This window comes from Gobio gobio (assembly GCF_949357685.1).
Source record: "Gobio gobio genome assembly, chromosome: 12".
In the NCBI taxonomy this organism is placed as follows: domain Eukaryota; kingdom Metazoa; phylum Chordata; class Actinopteri; order Cypriniformes; family Gobionidae; genus Gobio; species Gobio gobio.
The window spans coordinates 13,613,334-13,629,420 of NC_137105.1; positions in this window are offsets into that span (position 1 = coordinate 13,613,334).

Here is a 16,087-nt window from a genome sequence, read left to right on the forward strand (position 1 = left end):
AAGTCAATGTGAACTGCTCTTTGAGAACCCAATTTTTTCCCCACAATATTATGCATTTGAGTGTGCACTGCATTTCAGTCATGGTATTAGGAATAGGAATGCACAACTATTTTTTTTCTTTTTCTTTTATTAAGGGCCGAATTGCCCTTAATTTGATGTAGACAGCACGGCAGTCTTCACAGACCAATGATTATCTATATAGAAAACAGAAAAATGTAGCAGGTTATTTCATGTAACTCAGAACGAAAAGCTGAATATACAGTTCTGCTCATAAAACTCAACCCAATATATTTCCACAATTATCCAAATAACTTGTGCAACCGGAATCCTCAGAATCACTGGAAAATCACTCTTTCAGACGAGATCGAAATGTTTGTACTCGTCTCCTGGTTCTGATAAAACAGAGACAAAGGAGTACACTGAGAGAGAAAAATAACTCACCCACTCTCAAAAAAAAAAAAAGAGTACAAAATTGTACCTTTTAAGGTACAAGTGGCCGTCACTGGGGTGGTACCCTTAAGGGTACATTTTTCTACCTCTTAGTCAGGGGTAGGCAAGTTCGGTCCTAGACAGCTGATGTCCTGCAGAGTTTAGCTCCAACCCTAAGCCACCACAGTATAAAACTCATGGCTCCCAGTATGCATTGCAGCATTAAGTATGTCACCATTGTTGAGATTCATATGCTGATTCTTGATATCTGTGTGAATCTGAACTTTTTTCTCCCTAGAATGTTCAGAAAATTCAGAATGTCTGATCTGTGGCAAGAACGTATATTTATTAATATTTTTAGTCAGTGATGAGTTTAATCAAACATTTTTCTTCATGAAATTTTTTGTTTATGGCTTTAAACAGATGATGTGTTTGTCAACACTGTAACAAAAACCACAAACTTGCATAAAAAGTCAAGAGTCGAACTGCCCAACTAAATGAAACACTGATAACCATAATGGTGACCAAACATTTTCAATAAAACCAACATCTGAATCCTCTGTTAATTCTCAATAAGAGCTTCTATATGTCTTTCAGGGTTGAAGCCAAAGTGCAGGACAGCGACTCACTAGGACCGAACTTGCCTGCCAATGGTTCAATTGTACCCTAAGGACCAATTGTGTACCTTTAAAGGTACAGTTATACGTTTTGTTCCCCGAGGAACAAAATTGTACCTCCACTATACCTTTTTTCTGAGAGTGTCGGACAAACTCAATTTAATTGAGGGCAGGATTTCCATCCAATAGGTTGTTTGCAGTCACGTGGTTCTGATGACGCGCAAAATTCCGATTGGACGAGATGGAGTAAAGTCCGTACTGTGCTGGTTTAGAAAGCTATAAACAGAAAATCACAACATATGTTGGACGTGATACTTATGTTATGAAAAGGAGCTATTTTTTTTACCAACTTTGAAGACTTGCCTGCCATCTAGACGGTAGATATGAGAATGTGAAGCTGCTGTCACACTGTGTTGAGTTCTGGGGCTGGTTGCATACACCGTTAAGACTAGTCTTACAAGTTAGACATTCATTTTTTTCTTCAAGACTGTTCATAACTTTTTAAAATCAGTTATATAAAAACATAGACTGGCCTAATTTGATACGAAAAGTAAGACTGAATGCCACTTGCCTAACTGCTAGTGGCTCATACTAGATCTTAAGACACTGTCTTAACATAATGGCTTAGTTTATGCAACTGGCCCCTGGTCTGGTTTAGTTTATATAGTATTTCTGTTAGTGAGTTTAGGGTAGTGTTTTGATTTTCTGTTGTAATTGTGAAAAATGTCACCATTGTAGGTCATTCATGCTACATCGAGAATTGCCATAGGAACTCACATAATTTGTGTAATACACTTTTCTGCCTCTTCTATGTGTAAAAACACATGTTGAGGAGGTGACGGTAAGACGCTGGAAAGCAAATCTAGTAATAATGTCACTGATTAAACCAACTGCCTATCATCCAATAAAATAATCACATCGCTGAGTGTTTTTGAAATTTCTGTATTTTGCTTGGTTTAATAATTAACATTACATTTGCATGTATGATTTTCACTTGGCTTGTGAATTAGCAGAACTTGCAAGGGCAAGTACTTCCAAACTATTTACAAGCTTCCCCCATGGATTTGATTTTGGTTGTCATTTGTTGAAATGAATACAAAAAAATAAATAGTGTGTCTGTGTCTGTCTGCTGAATGTGACCCTCTCCGATTCTCCTGCGTGGCCCAACGTGGGAAAGTGAATATTTACAATGACAACAATAAGCTCCAGTTACATTTCTTATGATGGCTGAAGCAGCAGCGAGTGCACAGTGTGTGACACTGTTTTCACGGTAACTAGATCAACATTGAGAACCGAATTATTCAAAACTTCAGTGAAAACATCAAATGAACATGCCATGCAATTAAATATCTTCTCTTCCCTGCAAACGATACCAAGAAAAAATTGTCAGAAACAAAGTTAAGCCAATATCCGTATTAAGTTCAGTATCAGCAGACGCTTAAAGGTGACAACTTTTAAAGTTAAAAAGTGATAAAAGTTACTTAAATGATGAAGTCTCTTTGTGGTTTCTCGGTTTGATCGATTTGAACAACAATAAACGATGCAAAACATATGCATTTTGAGTTTGTGTTAGCGATTCCGGCCCCACTTTATATTAGGTGGCCTTAACTACTATGTACTTACATCAAAAAATAATGACAATGTACTTACTGTGTTCAAATTGTATTGCAAAACACCTTTGCTGATATTGAGGTGGGATACGGGTAGAGTTAGGGACAGGTTTGTTGGTATGGGTAAGTTTAAGGGTAGGGTTAGGTGTAAGGGAAGTGTCAACTGTGTAATTATAAATGTAACTACAGAAATTAATTACAGATGTAATTAGATGCAGGTAAATGCAGGCCACCTAATATAAAGTGGGTCCGCGATTCCTACGTAGAAAATCGCTTCCTGCCCTCCATCTGCATTTCGTGCACATGTAGTGACGTCACGTGCAAACAACCTATAAATATGTGTAGCCCCAACTAATTCATGCAATGAAATGTAATTGAGTTGGTCCAACTCAATTTGATCAAATGCCGTTTAAATGAAATTGATACAATTATAAAACTGTTATGCTTGTCAAACTAAAATTAAAAAATTTCTTTGGAAACATAGGTGTTGTTGTGTACTTGCAGTGGTTATATCACAACTCAAGTGTTCTTATCAATCAAGTACCTTTTATGTTTCTGAGAAGACAAGCCCAGAAGGTTGTCCCTTTTGTTTAAACATGTATAAGACAGTCATAAACTATTGTTTCCTGATATTGACTCTTTACAGATTTTAAAAATGATCTTTCTTATTAAAAAAGCTCCACTGACTAACAAAAGGAGCCAAACAGAACATGGCATTTTAGAAGGATGCGTATATGTCAGAGGCCCTGGTTATCCTGGCATTTACTAGACAGATAATTTAGAAGTAAAGAGCATAGACCAAGGATAATGTTACATGGACAGGTCTGTTCTACAAGGCAATCAGCCAGCAGTGAAAGGGGAGCGAAACGCGGCCCCTGAAAAACGAATTACCTTAGCGTGACTGAAAGGGAAACAATAGACTAAGAGGGTGCAGATAGCTAGAAATTCCATTTTGCTTTGTCTAATGGGTCGATAACAGTGGATGGACAAAAAGAAGCCAACAGGAGCGTGAAGAGAGAAACAACATCCGAGAGCATAATTTAGGACGGCTAGTCCTTTAAGTATCTGAACTAGCGCACTGTAAAGTAAAAAAATAATAACCCAAATAAAAGCACACTCTGTATTCCATTTGAAGCCAGTAAACTAAGAGAGAAAATGATCTATTGTAGTACCGGATTTAAATAGATAAATATGCATGCATATACATATACAACGATCAGGCATAACATTATGACGAAAGGAAGCAGGAAAAATGGGCAAGCATAAGGATTTTGGCGAGTTTGACAAGGGCCAAATTGCGATGGCTAGACGACTGTGTCATAGCATCTCCAAAACTGCAGCTCTTGTGGGGTGTTCCCCATCTGCAGTGGTCAGTATCTATCAAAAGTGGTCCAATACATTGTGCATCACATTTCAGGCAATATGATCTAACTACTTTTTGATTACTTTTGACCTAACTCATTTATCACATTGATTTGTGAATATGATAATCTTGTCCCATATTGATATAAAAATACAAAGAGAAAAATATTCCATTCCATTCTCTATATTATGTCAAAGAGGTTGGGCTGACAAAAATTATTCTGAGAATCCCTGCATTACAGAAATACAAAATGGCGTGAATTTGTGCATTTTAATGTATTTGAAAGATAAAAGCCTTCCAAAGACATATACTATATATATAAATGCATGGTTAAATGATTATGGTAACACCTTACAATAAGGTCTCATTTGCTAACAATGAGCAATACATTTATTACTGTATTTATTCATCTTTGTTACTGTTAGTTAATAAAAATACAGCTGTTCATTGGTTGTTCATGCTAGTTCGCAGTGCGAACAATAAATGCTATAGAAAGATAGTTAACCCCCTGGGGTTCTTCATTTATGGGTCACACTTAGGGCCTTCGGGTCAAAAATGACCCGGAGGGCGGGATTAAGATAAAAAAGATTTGAGTAAAATCAATGAAATATATTTTTGTTTAATAATATTTTTTCTTTTCTTTTATGGTGTTTTGAGATAATTTTATGATTTATAATTAATATTTGTGCAATAATTATGACCCATTTTTTCCCATAAAAAAATTATATATATATATATATATATATATATATATATATATATATATATATATATATATATATATATATATATATATATATATATATATATATATTTTTTTTTTTTTTTTTTTTTTTTTATTAAAGCTGTATTTCATTTTAGAGTCAAGCCTAGGCCTCATGAAAGCAATTTTTTTTAATGAGATCGCTGCTTCCGGTGGACACATTGAGCATTTTTATCATGCAATAGCACATTTTTTCCACTATAGTGGATCTTAAAAGATTTTTAAAAATCGTAGCTTCATCGGAATGGTCCGAAACTTGGTGACTTTATTGGTACTTGGTATATGAACACCCAAAACAATTGGGGAGAGGATTTTAAAAGTCTAAGTGGTTGTAAAAAAAAAATGGTCACACTCAGGACCTTCGGATCAAAAATGACCCCCATAGGAAATTAATGGGAAATTAGTTTTTTTGTGCAATCAGCCAGGATGCAGAAAAAAAGGGCTCAACAGTGAAGGGGTGAATCTCTCAAACATCAAGAGTGCAAAACAGACAAAAACACACACACACACGCACGCACGCACGCACGCACGCACGCACGCACGCACGCACGCACGCACGCACGCACACACACACACACACACACACACACACACACACACACACACACACACACACACTTATAAACACAAAAACACACGCACACACAAATTAACGCGTGCCATTCCAAAAGCTAATTGTGTTTTTGTGTATGTGTGTGAGAGGTTTTTTGTCTGTTTTGCACTCATGTTTTAGAGATTCACCCCTTCACTGTTGAGCACTTTTTTTCTGCATCCTGTCTGATTTGTAGATTGTATGCACAAAAAAAACCCTCAATATTTTTGCCAATTTCCCATTCATTTCCAATGGGGGTCCTTTTTGACCCGAAGGTCCTGAGTGTGACAATTTTTTTTACGACCACTTAGACTTTTCAAATCCTGTCCCCAATTTTTTTGGGTGTTCATATACCAAGTACCAATAAAGTCACCAAGTTTCGGACCATTGCGATGAAGCTACGATTTTTTTAATTTTTAAAAATTCGGGTCAGAAATGACTGAAGAGCCCCAGAGGGTTAACTCTTCATTCTTGTTAACTAAAGTAGTTAACTAATGAAACCTTATTGTAAAGGATTTAATATAATATAATTAATGTAATGTAATGCACATAACTTTTAGTTGAAAACTGAGTTAGTTGAGTATGCCATCCTGCAAAAGTTTACAGAAAGTGTAGGGAGACTGATTCGGTTACATTATTCACAGTGCTTTATCCGAGTGGGCACAGATAATAATAATAAAAAAATGGGTAAAAGTTCTTGGCAGTGAATGTGCTAGAAAGTAAAAGCAGAACAACAGGTGATGAGGCAGTTCTGCGTGTTTAGATGTTGGAAAGGGAAAGCGGAGGCAGGACTGTGGGAGCAGAGGCTTAGTCAGATTCCACAAGTGCAAGATGAATCTTGTCTAGCGAACTGTGAAGATCGGAAAAAAGCTGACTTTAACAGAATAAATGGTTGAGGGTGAGAAGTCCAAGCATGTTTGTTCAGACACAGTGGATGTGGAGAGCTTAATAAGGAGGACATACTTTCACACCATCACAATCGGCCTGATAAGCTACCCAGAGTTCCAACAATTAACGCTGATCCCGTGAGGCATAAAACTGCTGACAAACATGACTTTTCTCTCAAAAGAGAATGCTTATCCTCTATATTCTACACCCATAGTATTGTATAATACAGGTAATGTATGATATATCACAGTTTGATCGTTTCTATTCAGTGCTGTCAGCTATTTTTTGACCCTCAAAGGATTTATTATTATATAATGCTCTTTTGACTATTAAATGTGTTCATATATGCACAGAGGGTCAGTAGGTTGTACCTTAGCGTCAGCTCAGCTATTATTCAAGTCAACCTAATGGATTTGTCTCAAATGCCAGACAAATAAGTTCTTATAATTTTCACTATTATAGTGTCAAGTATCACAGCACAATGTTAATGCCTCCATACAGTGCTGGATTATATTGCTTGGTGAAATGTATGGTAATAAATTGAGCTGGAATGGCACAGTCATTAATCAGAAGTAGCACAGTAGACCCCAGCCTCAGCGGAGAAAGATGAAGCACTTTGTAGGTAATGGAGGAGCTGCCAGAAGATGGGAGGCTTTCAAGCCAGCCTTCCCTACAAAGTCAGCAAAGATCAACAGCAAAGCAGGCAAAGTGTGACTATAAGAGAAAGAATTGCACTGAATTTACACCATTTATAGTTGGAAGATTGTTGGTAATAATAATAATAACAATAATAATAATAATAATAATATAATACAATATATATATATATATATATATATATATATATATATATATATATATATATATATATATATATATATATATATATATATATATATATATATATATATATATATATATATATATATATATACAAATATTAAATAAATTAATATAAAAAAAATTATTAAAAATAATATAAAATAAACAATAAATAAAATAAAATATAAAATACAAATACAAATAAGATGATGATTTGAGCAAAAGACTAAAATGCATTTTAGATTTCAACCGCTAAATATGGTAAATGTAGTTGGAAGATTGTTGGTAATAATAATAAAAAAATGAATAAATATTAAATAAAATGCTAAATAATATAGAAAATAAATAAAATAATAATAATAATAAATAAGGTAAATTGATTGTTGGATTTAATAAAATAAATAAATAAAATAATAAATAAATCAAACTAAAAAATCCCACATTAGCGTGGAACTTTAAAAGGTCTTTGGGTTAGCGTCCTTGCAAATAAGACTGCTGTTCCCTCTAGCACACTTATCAGCAAATATCCTCTTTGAGACCACCGTCTACACCAAATAATCATGGTTGGTAAAACAACAAAGAAGAGACATTCATCTCTCTGAATGTAATATCGTGAGATGTGTTTCTCAGATATGTACTCACACACACACACACACACACACACACAGTCTTGCTCTCTTGGATGGGTGTTGTCCAAATACAACTTGACGGATGTGAACAGGAGACACTTGCAGCGCCTTTGCCTGCCACAAATTCAGATAAGAGTGGTGAAGAATGACGAAACAAAATAACAGAGGAATATTTTCTAATATATCCTCCATTTCCTTTTTCTTATCAATAATGTACACCCTCAAACACAAGCATCCACAAATGCCCACCAAAAAACAAATATGCTTAAAATTCACTGATGACTACACATAAATTGAGCGGCATAAATAACAGGCCTACAGTGAAACCCTGTTCCTCTGTATAGTGGTAGTGCAATATAATAATGAAACAAATAGGCCTATAAACAGTATATTCAGATAATATTTTATTTTTTATAATGGAATATAAACGAGTCATGAAACTGCTCTGAGACTTGGGTTGAGGATCCAAACGCAGCTTTTATTAATCCACAATTGTAATCCATATGACAGGCAAGGGTCAAAACCACAGGGAAGACAATCCAAAAGAAACAACAGGGTAGAAAGCACAGGCAAACAGGGGAATCCAGGAAATTGGGCAGAAGGTCGGAACCAAAACACAGGAGACAAAAAAGAGGGAGCGCTCAGAAATGCAGCGTGACATATACAAGACTTCGCAATGAGTGACTGAATAAACAGGGCTTATGTGGAATGATGCTGTGTCCTAATTCGCCTGCTTATACTACGCCCTAAAAGTATGCACCTACTCTTTTTGTGAAGAAAAAGTACATACTTTTGAGTGTGTAGCAGAAAAGTAGGCAAGCTTTGGGACATACTACTTCGTCATCTTTAACGGACAGCTCTGTCGCTTAGTTACGGGCATCCTGTCTCCGTTTAAACTGTCCTGTCAATCATCGTCACAGTTAAAATCTTCCACATTCAATCTAATTTCATTTCCTACCGTTTCGGAGAATAATGTTGTAACTGTCAGTCGTCTTTCATGCAGAGACTCTCCTCATGCGTTTGCAATTTGAGTGTAATGATGAATTTAAAAGGTAATGGCCAAACGTATCGTTACAAAAGTTCACAGCGCTGCTGCAGATGAAACATAATGTGGAAAACATTGAATATCTTTTCGTCAGGTTAGATACTGATAATTAATCACTTTATAATCAAAACCCTTTATCTAAACCTCTCTACATAGCCTCCGGACTAGCACAACCTCCATGTCTGTAGTTTTTAACACTTTTTACTTGTGCTTTAGTTCTAATCGAATCCTCATCCTATCGCACAATGGGTTGTGGCATCGATCTGCACTTCAGATTCTGACCTGAAATAGTAGACCATCCGGGTACCTTTGGAATACTCAATTCAACATACTACGATTTGGAACACTAATTCTATTTTCGAATACTATTTAGGACAGATAGTATGCGAATTGGGATGCACCAATGCTGCATCCCAATTAGTCTACTTATACTACGACCTAAAATTATGTACTCTTTTTGTGAAGAAAAAGTACATACTTTTGAGTGTGTAGCAGAGGAGTATGCAAGCTTTGGGACATACTATTTCGTCATCTTTAACGAACTCTGTTGCTTAGTTACATGCATCCTGTCACCGTTTAAAGTGCCCTGTCAATCATCGTCACAGTTCAAATCCTCCACATTTCAAAACAAGGCATCATGAAGCTTCGAAGCGTTATGAATCAGCGAGTCGATTCAGCGGTTTGAATCGCCAAATTTCAGCAGTTTGGCGGCTTGACACGCGATCCGAATCATGATTCGGCTCATTGATTCATAACGCTTCGAAGCTTCATGAGGCCGTGTTTTGAAATCGTCATCACTATGTAAGTCGTTATTTAGGGGTTTTTTGCGCACAAAAACTATTATCGCCGATTCATAAAGTTATTTTAGAACCACTGTAGTGAGATGGACTTTGTAACGACGTCTTTAGTACCTTTTAAGGGTCTTGAGAGTGAACCGTGCATTGTGCCAATGGAGGCCTTTCAGAGCCATCAGATTTCAACTAAAATATCTTCATTTCTGTTCCGAAGATGAACGGAGGTCTGACGGGTGTCGAACGACATGAGGGTACGTAATTAATGACAGAATTTTCATTTTTGGGTGAACTAACCCTTTGAGACTCTTCGGAGATATGAAGGATGCAATACTTTATAGGTACTCAAGATGAACATGAGATTGGCAGAAATTGTGTGTGTTATGACCCCTTTAATAGTTAGTAAGGTGGTTGTTAAGTTTAGGTATTGGGTATGGATTAAGGGATGTGGAATATGGTCATGCCGAATAAGGCATTGATATGTGCTTTATAAGTACTAATAAAAAGCCCATATGCATGCTATTAAACAACTACTTAATAGTGAGAAATGGACCCTAAACTAAAGTGTTACCCTGATTTTTACTGTTATCGATGTGCTGCTTTAGGCCATTAATGATTTCCATGCTGTACCAACCGCATGCCTTTACTTGTTAGAATTAACATTTTAACGAGTTACAGAGGAAAGTTCCAATTGAGACTCCATTTATCCACTTTCTAATGTTCATTTTTATTCAATCATTTAACTTAAACATGAAAAAGTAATGAGTTGCCATCAAAGAAAAATCTGCCTGGTGGTTTTATTTAAGATACAATGCCGAATTGTGATTTTTTTTCCCCCTCTTCCCCAGTGCAGTGCTTTTTTTTATCATGCTTTCTGTCAGACTGAGTAGGTGAGCTCGTAAGAATCTGCCTCGGGGGATAAAATCATCCATGGACAAAGCTGTAAAACCAGAGATTAAATGAGTCACCAATTCCCTCCTGATTACTGTTTGTCATTAAACACTACATTTGTAAAAAGTCTGCCAGAGCTATTATGAATCTGAAGGTAACAGTGATGATAAGACAATGGAGATGTGTGACATGACGGCCAGTGATCTGAGCCAATGAAGATGAGTTACAGGCCTTGAGTTGCTTTGGTAAAGTTTCAGCAAATTGTTTTCAGGTGGAGGAGGTGAGTAGAGATGAGACAGGAGTGACAGATAAAGGGGGCGAGACGCAAAAAGATGAATGGCTGTCCACAAAGCACTTTGAGAGAGGGATAATATGGTTGAGATGGACTCAGTCTCATTTTTCATGCTTAGGGAAAACAGCAGCAATACTTCTCTCTCTTTCTCTGTCCCTCTGTCTTTTCACACCCATCTGACTTTGCGGATGAGTCCTCAGTCGCTGCATCAATTAAAGGTGTCATTCACTGAAAATAGAGCGCAACTTGGTATGAATCCACTGCATGTGTGTCACGCTTTTTGTCAGAGCATCTCTTTATCACATGCTCCCTTTGAGTCATCCTCCAGCTCATCTAACTGACAAAAATCCACATTAGTTATCGCTGTCACATCACAAGTCCTGGGTTTGTAAGATAGCATTCAGAATTAAATGAGACTATACACTATAGCTGCATGGCATTTCATTTCACTAACCCGATGCTATCTAGTTTAACCAAGCAGTATCAGCTGTAAAATCAGTTCAAGTCACTGTCATTCTTTACAGCACAAATATGCCTCTTTCTATGTAAATTAGGCTTATTATTTATAGATCGTGCCTTATTTACAAAACTCAGGGCTATTACCGCCCACAGACAGCAGAAGGTAAACAGATATTTATTAAAAAGATATGTTTGTTTACTTTTTATGTTGTTCGTGGCAGAATTAATGAATCAAAAAAAGATCAAATGATGGAGAAGAGTGTAATAACCAGGGATATTTTCAGAAAGCAAGCACATTTGGGCCTTTTAAAGAGGCTGCATTGATGGAACAATGCTACAGTTTCAAAAAAGTATGCCAGATTGTGATAGACTGCTGCATTCTCCACAACTGTGCACTGGCAATTAAAAAAATACACATTTTTGGGAGCATGTTTGCTCTGTTGCCGAGATTTGCATAATTCCTTTAGTGAATTGGGCACTAGAACAATGCAGACACTATGCAAATAAACAATCAGTGGGCACACTGCATCTTTATTCTCCAAAAAAATCCCCCATGTATTTTATAGCAGATTAATCCGTAAATTTAGACAGGATTCAAAATAGATAAATGAAACCAGGTTGAAAATGTTCAAGGTTGAATTGAACCTGGATGGACTTAATTGGTTTTGATGTTATCCGGTGCTACTTTCTCATTACTTTGCCAGGACTTTCTGTAGTAATCATCAGTTCCTCCAGCTGCTTTCTCAACATTGAGTTTCAGCCTTATAATGTGCTTAGATCACAGCACAGATAAAGGCCACAAGGGCTTTGGGGTTTTATTGCTTGATGAAATGGAAAACTAAGGCCTTTTCCCACTTGACTGACCAACACCTTTCCATTTTCACCCACCACACCAATCCGACACACACACATACACACACAAACACACACACACACACACTCACTATCTCCTCATGCCAACCAGATTACACTTTCCTGCCTTTTCTTACTTTTTGAAACTTTAGCCGTTAAAGGGGTCATCTCTCTCAGCTCATTTCTCGGCAACCATGTGCTTCCAATTGAATCTGGTTAAACCTGCAAGAAAGAGAGAAAGAGCGATAGAAGCTGTGTTCCAACCCACAGTGTCCTTATGATTTTTTTGGAGATGATAACTGTATATGGATATGAATATGAACTGTGTATAATATTCAAGTGGTGCAATTGCATAATGGCTGGTGAGTAAATTTCCCTCTCCACTGAAGTATATATATATATATATATATATATATATATATATATATATATATATATATATATATATATATATATATATATATATATATATATATATATATATATATATATATATATATAATTTTAAATATGTAACTATGTGTTTTATATAAATACTCATGAACGTAGTATTAATATGAATGTATTATGTGCTATTTAGCGTATAATTATATGTATATTTTATATGTATATTTATATCATACCAATATATATATATATATTGTAAGGCCGCTGAAATCGCTCCAAGGATCGGTAGCGATAGCGACTCGAAGGCCGCTTGCGCGTTCAGTGTTTCAGCTGGGCAAAAGGGATTTAATTATAATATTCTTTATCTGACTCCATTTATCATAGTTTTCGAATTTAGAAGAGAATGCCAATGGGTTGTTTGGTCATTTATATTTGATAGTTAATCATACATTTAATCATTCCGTTTAACCTTTTGTTGCAGCTCCGTTCTGGAGATAGTTAATAATTACAGAGTAATTCAGAAAGGATCAAAATGTAACAATTTTATTAACAGTCAGGTAAATGTATAATGCCACTTCCATAATCAATTCAAAGATAATTCGTACATAACATCAAATACTCTGTAGCAAAGAATAAAATATCGATACCTGACTTCTGAATATTACACAGCGCAGAGTGTCAGGCCCCGATCTTTCTGTTCCACTTCTTTATATTGCTCAGACCAAGACAATAGAATAGAAACACATGAAAACAAAGGGAATTTAAATTGAGTCGGATTCCCATTTGGCTCGATTGAAAGGAAACCAAAAGGCTCCAACAGCCACACCCACCTTCATAAGTAAAATACCCCTAAGCTCTAAAAACTCGTATTAACTTCTTGCATATTTCTGTGCTTATGAGATTTTTGTACCATTCGCACTGAGACATTTCAAACGATACCAAACACATATAATATTGTACAGTGAAAATTGACATTGAAATATTGTGAGATCTCCCAGGAGGGGATCAGGAGTTTGGGGGAAGTTTGGGACAAGGTAAATACATGCAAATGAAGCCATTCTCAGTTGATTCACTCAATGGGACGTTGTCTCAGATGAGAGTGATAATTGTATGAGTGGATTCAGAGGTTAATCTCTTTCATTTCTTTTCAGACAGTCTTTATGAAAATTCCTCATCCAGACAATTTGGCCTGGTTCTTTACATTCTTACAATATATATATACACACACACCGATCAGGCATAACATTATGACCACTGGTGAAGGTGGTCACCAGGCTCATTGATGCACGTGGGGAGCGAAGGCTGGCCCGTGTGATCTGATCAAACAGACGAGCTACTGTAGCTAAATTCCTCAAGAAGTTAATTCTGGTTCTGATAGAAAGGTGTCAGAATACACAGTGCATCGCAGTTTGTTGCATATGGGGCTGCATAGCCGCAGACCAGTCAGGGTGCCCATGCTGACCCCGGTCCACCGCAAAAAGCGCCAACAGTGGGCACGTGAGCACCAAAACTGGACCACGGAGCAATGGAAGAAGGTGGCCTGGACTGATGAATCACCTTTTCTTTTACATCACGTGGATGACCGGGTGCGTGTGCGTCACTTACCTGGGGAACACATGGCACCAGGATGAACTATGGGAAGAAGGCAAGCCGGCGAAGGCAGTGTGATACTTTGGGCAATGTTCTGCTGGGAAACCTTGGGTCCTGCCATCCATGTGGATGTTACTTTGACACGTACCACCTACCTAAACATTGTTGCAGACCATGTACACCCTTTCATGGAAACGGTATTCCCTGGTGGCTGTGGTCTCTTTCAGCAGGATAATACGCCCTGCCACAAAGCAAAAATGGTTCAGGATTGGTTAGAGGAGCACAACGACGAGTTTGAGGTGTTGACTTGGCCTCCAAATTCCCCAGATCTCAATCCAATCGAGCATCTGCAAGATGTGCTGAACAAACAAGTCTGATCCATGGAGCCCCCACCTCGCAACTTACAGGACTTAAAGGATCTGCTGCTAACATCTTGGTGCCAGATACCACAGCACACCTTCAGGGGTCTAGTGGAGTCTGTTCTGGCAGCAAAAGGGGGACCACACAATATTAGGAATGGAAAGGTCATAATGTTATGCCTGATCAGTGTACATATTAATTTATTTATTAAGTTAGTCAGCTGTTATTTCATCATATCATTCCAAATTAATATCTCGGTTAGGCAAGCGAAATACCACTTGTTCCCTATGCCATCTGACGTGCCCTTTGTACTGAACATATACACTCCCTACGATTTGGAATCTCAAATAATATTCACAGATATAATCAGAATTGCATCTGGACAGCATTTAGTGTGTTAAGGACCGGCTAACAGGAATCCCTCTCTCTGCCTTAATTAATTTTTAGTGTAAAGGCTGTCAATAATTGAAGCAATAATTTCTGCTGGCAATGGCTTTAATCAGTATAATGGTTCATTAATGGCTAGATCCCATCTGCCCACTGCTTATGCTGGCAATAACCTTCACATAAACCTTTAAGCATCGCTGCTTTGTATACAAGACGTCCTTGAATCACACAAAATGTCCAACTTCTCAAACGTATGGTTCTTAAAGTTTGAGTTCAATAATGACAACTTCTGTTTACAACAGATTCAATCCCTGTGGTAAACGAACAGCTTAATAAATTGGTGTGATGCATTATGAATACTACGTGTCTTTTGCATCTGCTCTTACACTGGTCGATAAGCAATACATTTAGAAATACATACACGTGCTGAATGAGTAGCCAGCGATGCATGAAGCGCTGGGAGAAATCCACCTTGCACCTTTCAGATATTGATTTCCCAAAAACAACAGGCTTTGTAGCATGATAGGTGAGCCCTGGAGTCCTGCATTAATCATAAATTCAGAGGCAAAGTTAATGCAATGCAATGCAACGCAACGCAGAAAAAAAGTCTGACAGAACATAATGCAATCCAGAACATCTCGTCTCCAGTGTTTAATAAAAACAAATGAGATATTGCTGTGCTAGTAATCTAAACCTGTCTAACATGCAAATACACTATCGTGAGGGTGTAATTTATGAAAGGCCTGCATTCTGCTCCACGAAACACTGTCCTATAATGCCATCATTCCATGTAATGTGAAGAGACACGCATTTGTGCTTGGGACAGCCAAATGCCACAGCATTGTATTGTAGGTCAGTGTCGTTGTGACAAGACCGGACCTGTCGGAGCCCTTCCATGGCACTGTAACCCTAGCCAATTAAAAATCCCATTTCATCCTCAATAACGCTTTATTCTGGATGGGTGAACTCAGCCTCCTCTGGTTTACACTGTCTATGGAGTAGGTGCATACTGACTGTTCAAATGAGGCTTGAGTTCTTCTATCGGAGCTGGCCAGCTGGGTAAAGAGAAAGCAGAAGCGATTATCTTCAGCTAAAATTAATGGAACCAACATAGCAGAACAGGGAATACTCTGTGTGGGAATTAGGATGACAGTTGAGTTTAAACATGGTTAACCTTTAACAGTTTTGTGAGCCGAGATGTCTCATTCAGTTAGTTACACAAAAACATTCACCAGTGTTGAAACTAAAATAATGTTTCCTTGCAAACAAATATCAACAAAGTTGTCAATATAAAATAATGTAGGCCCCCTGCTTTATGTC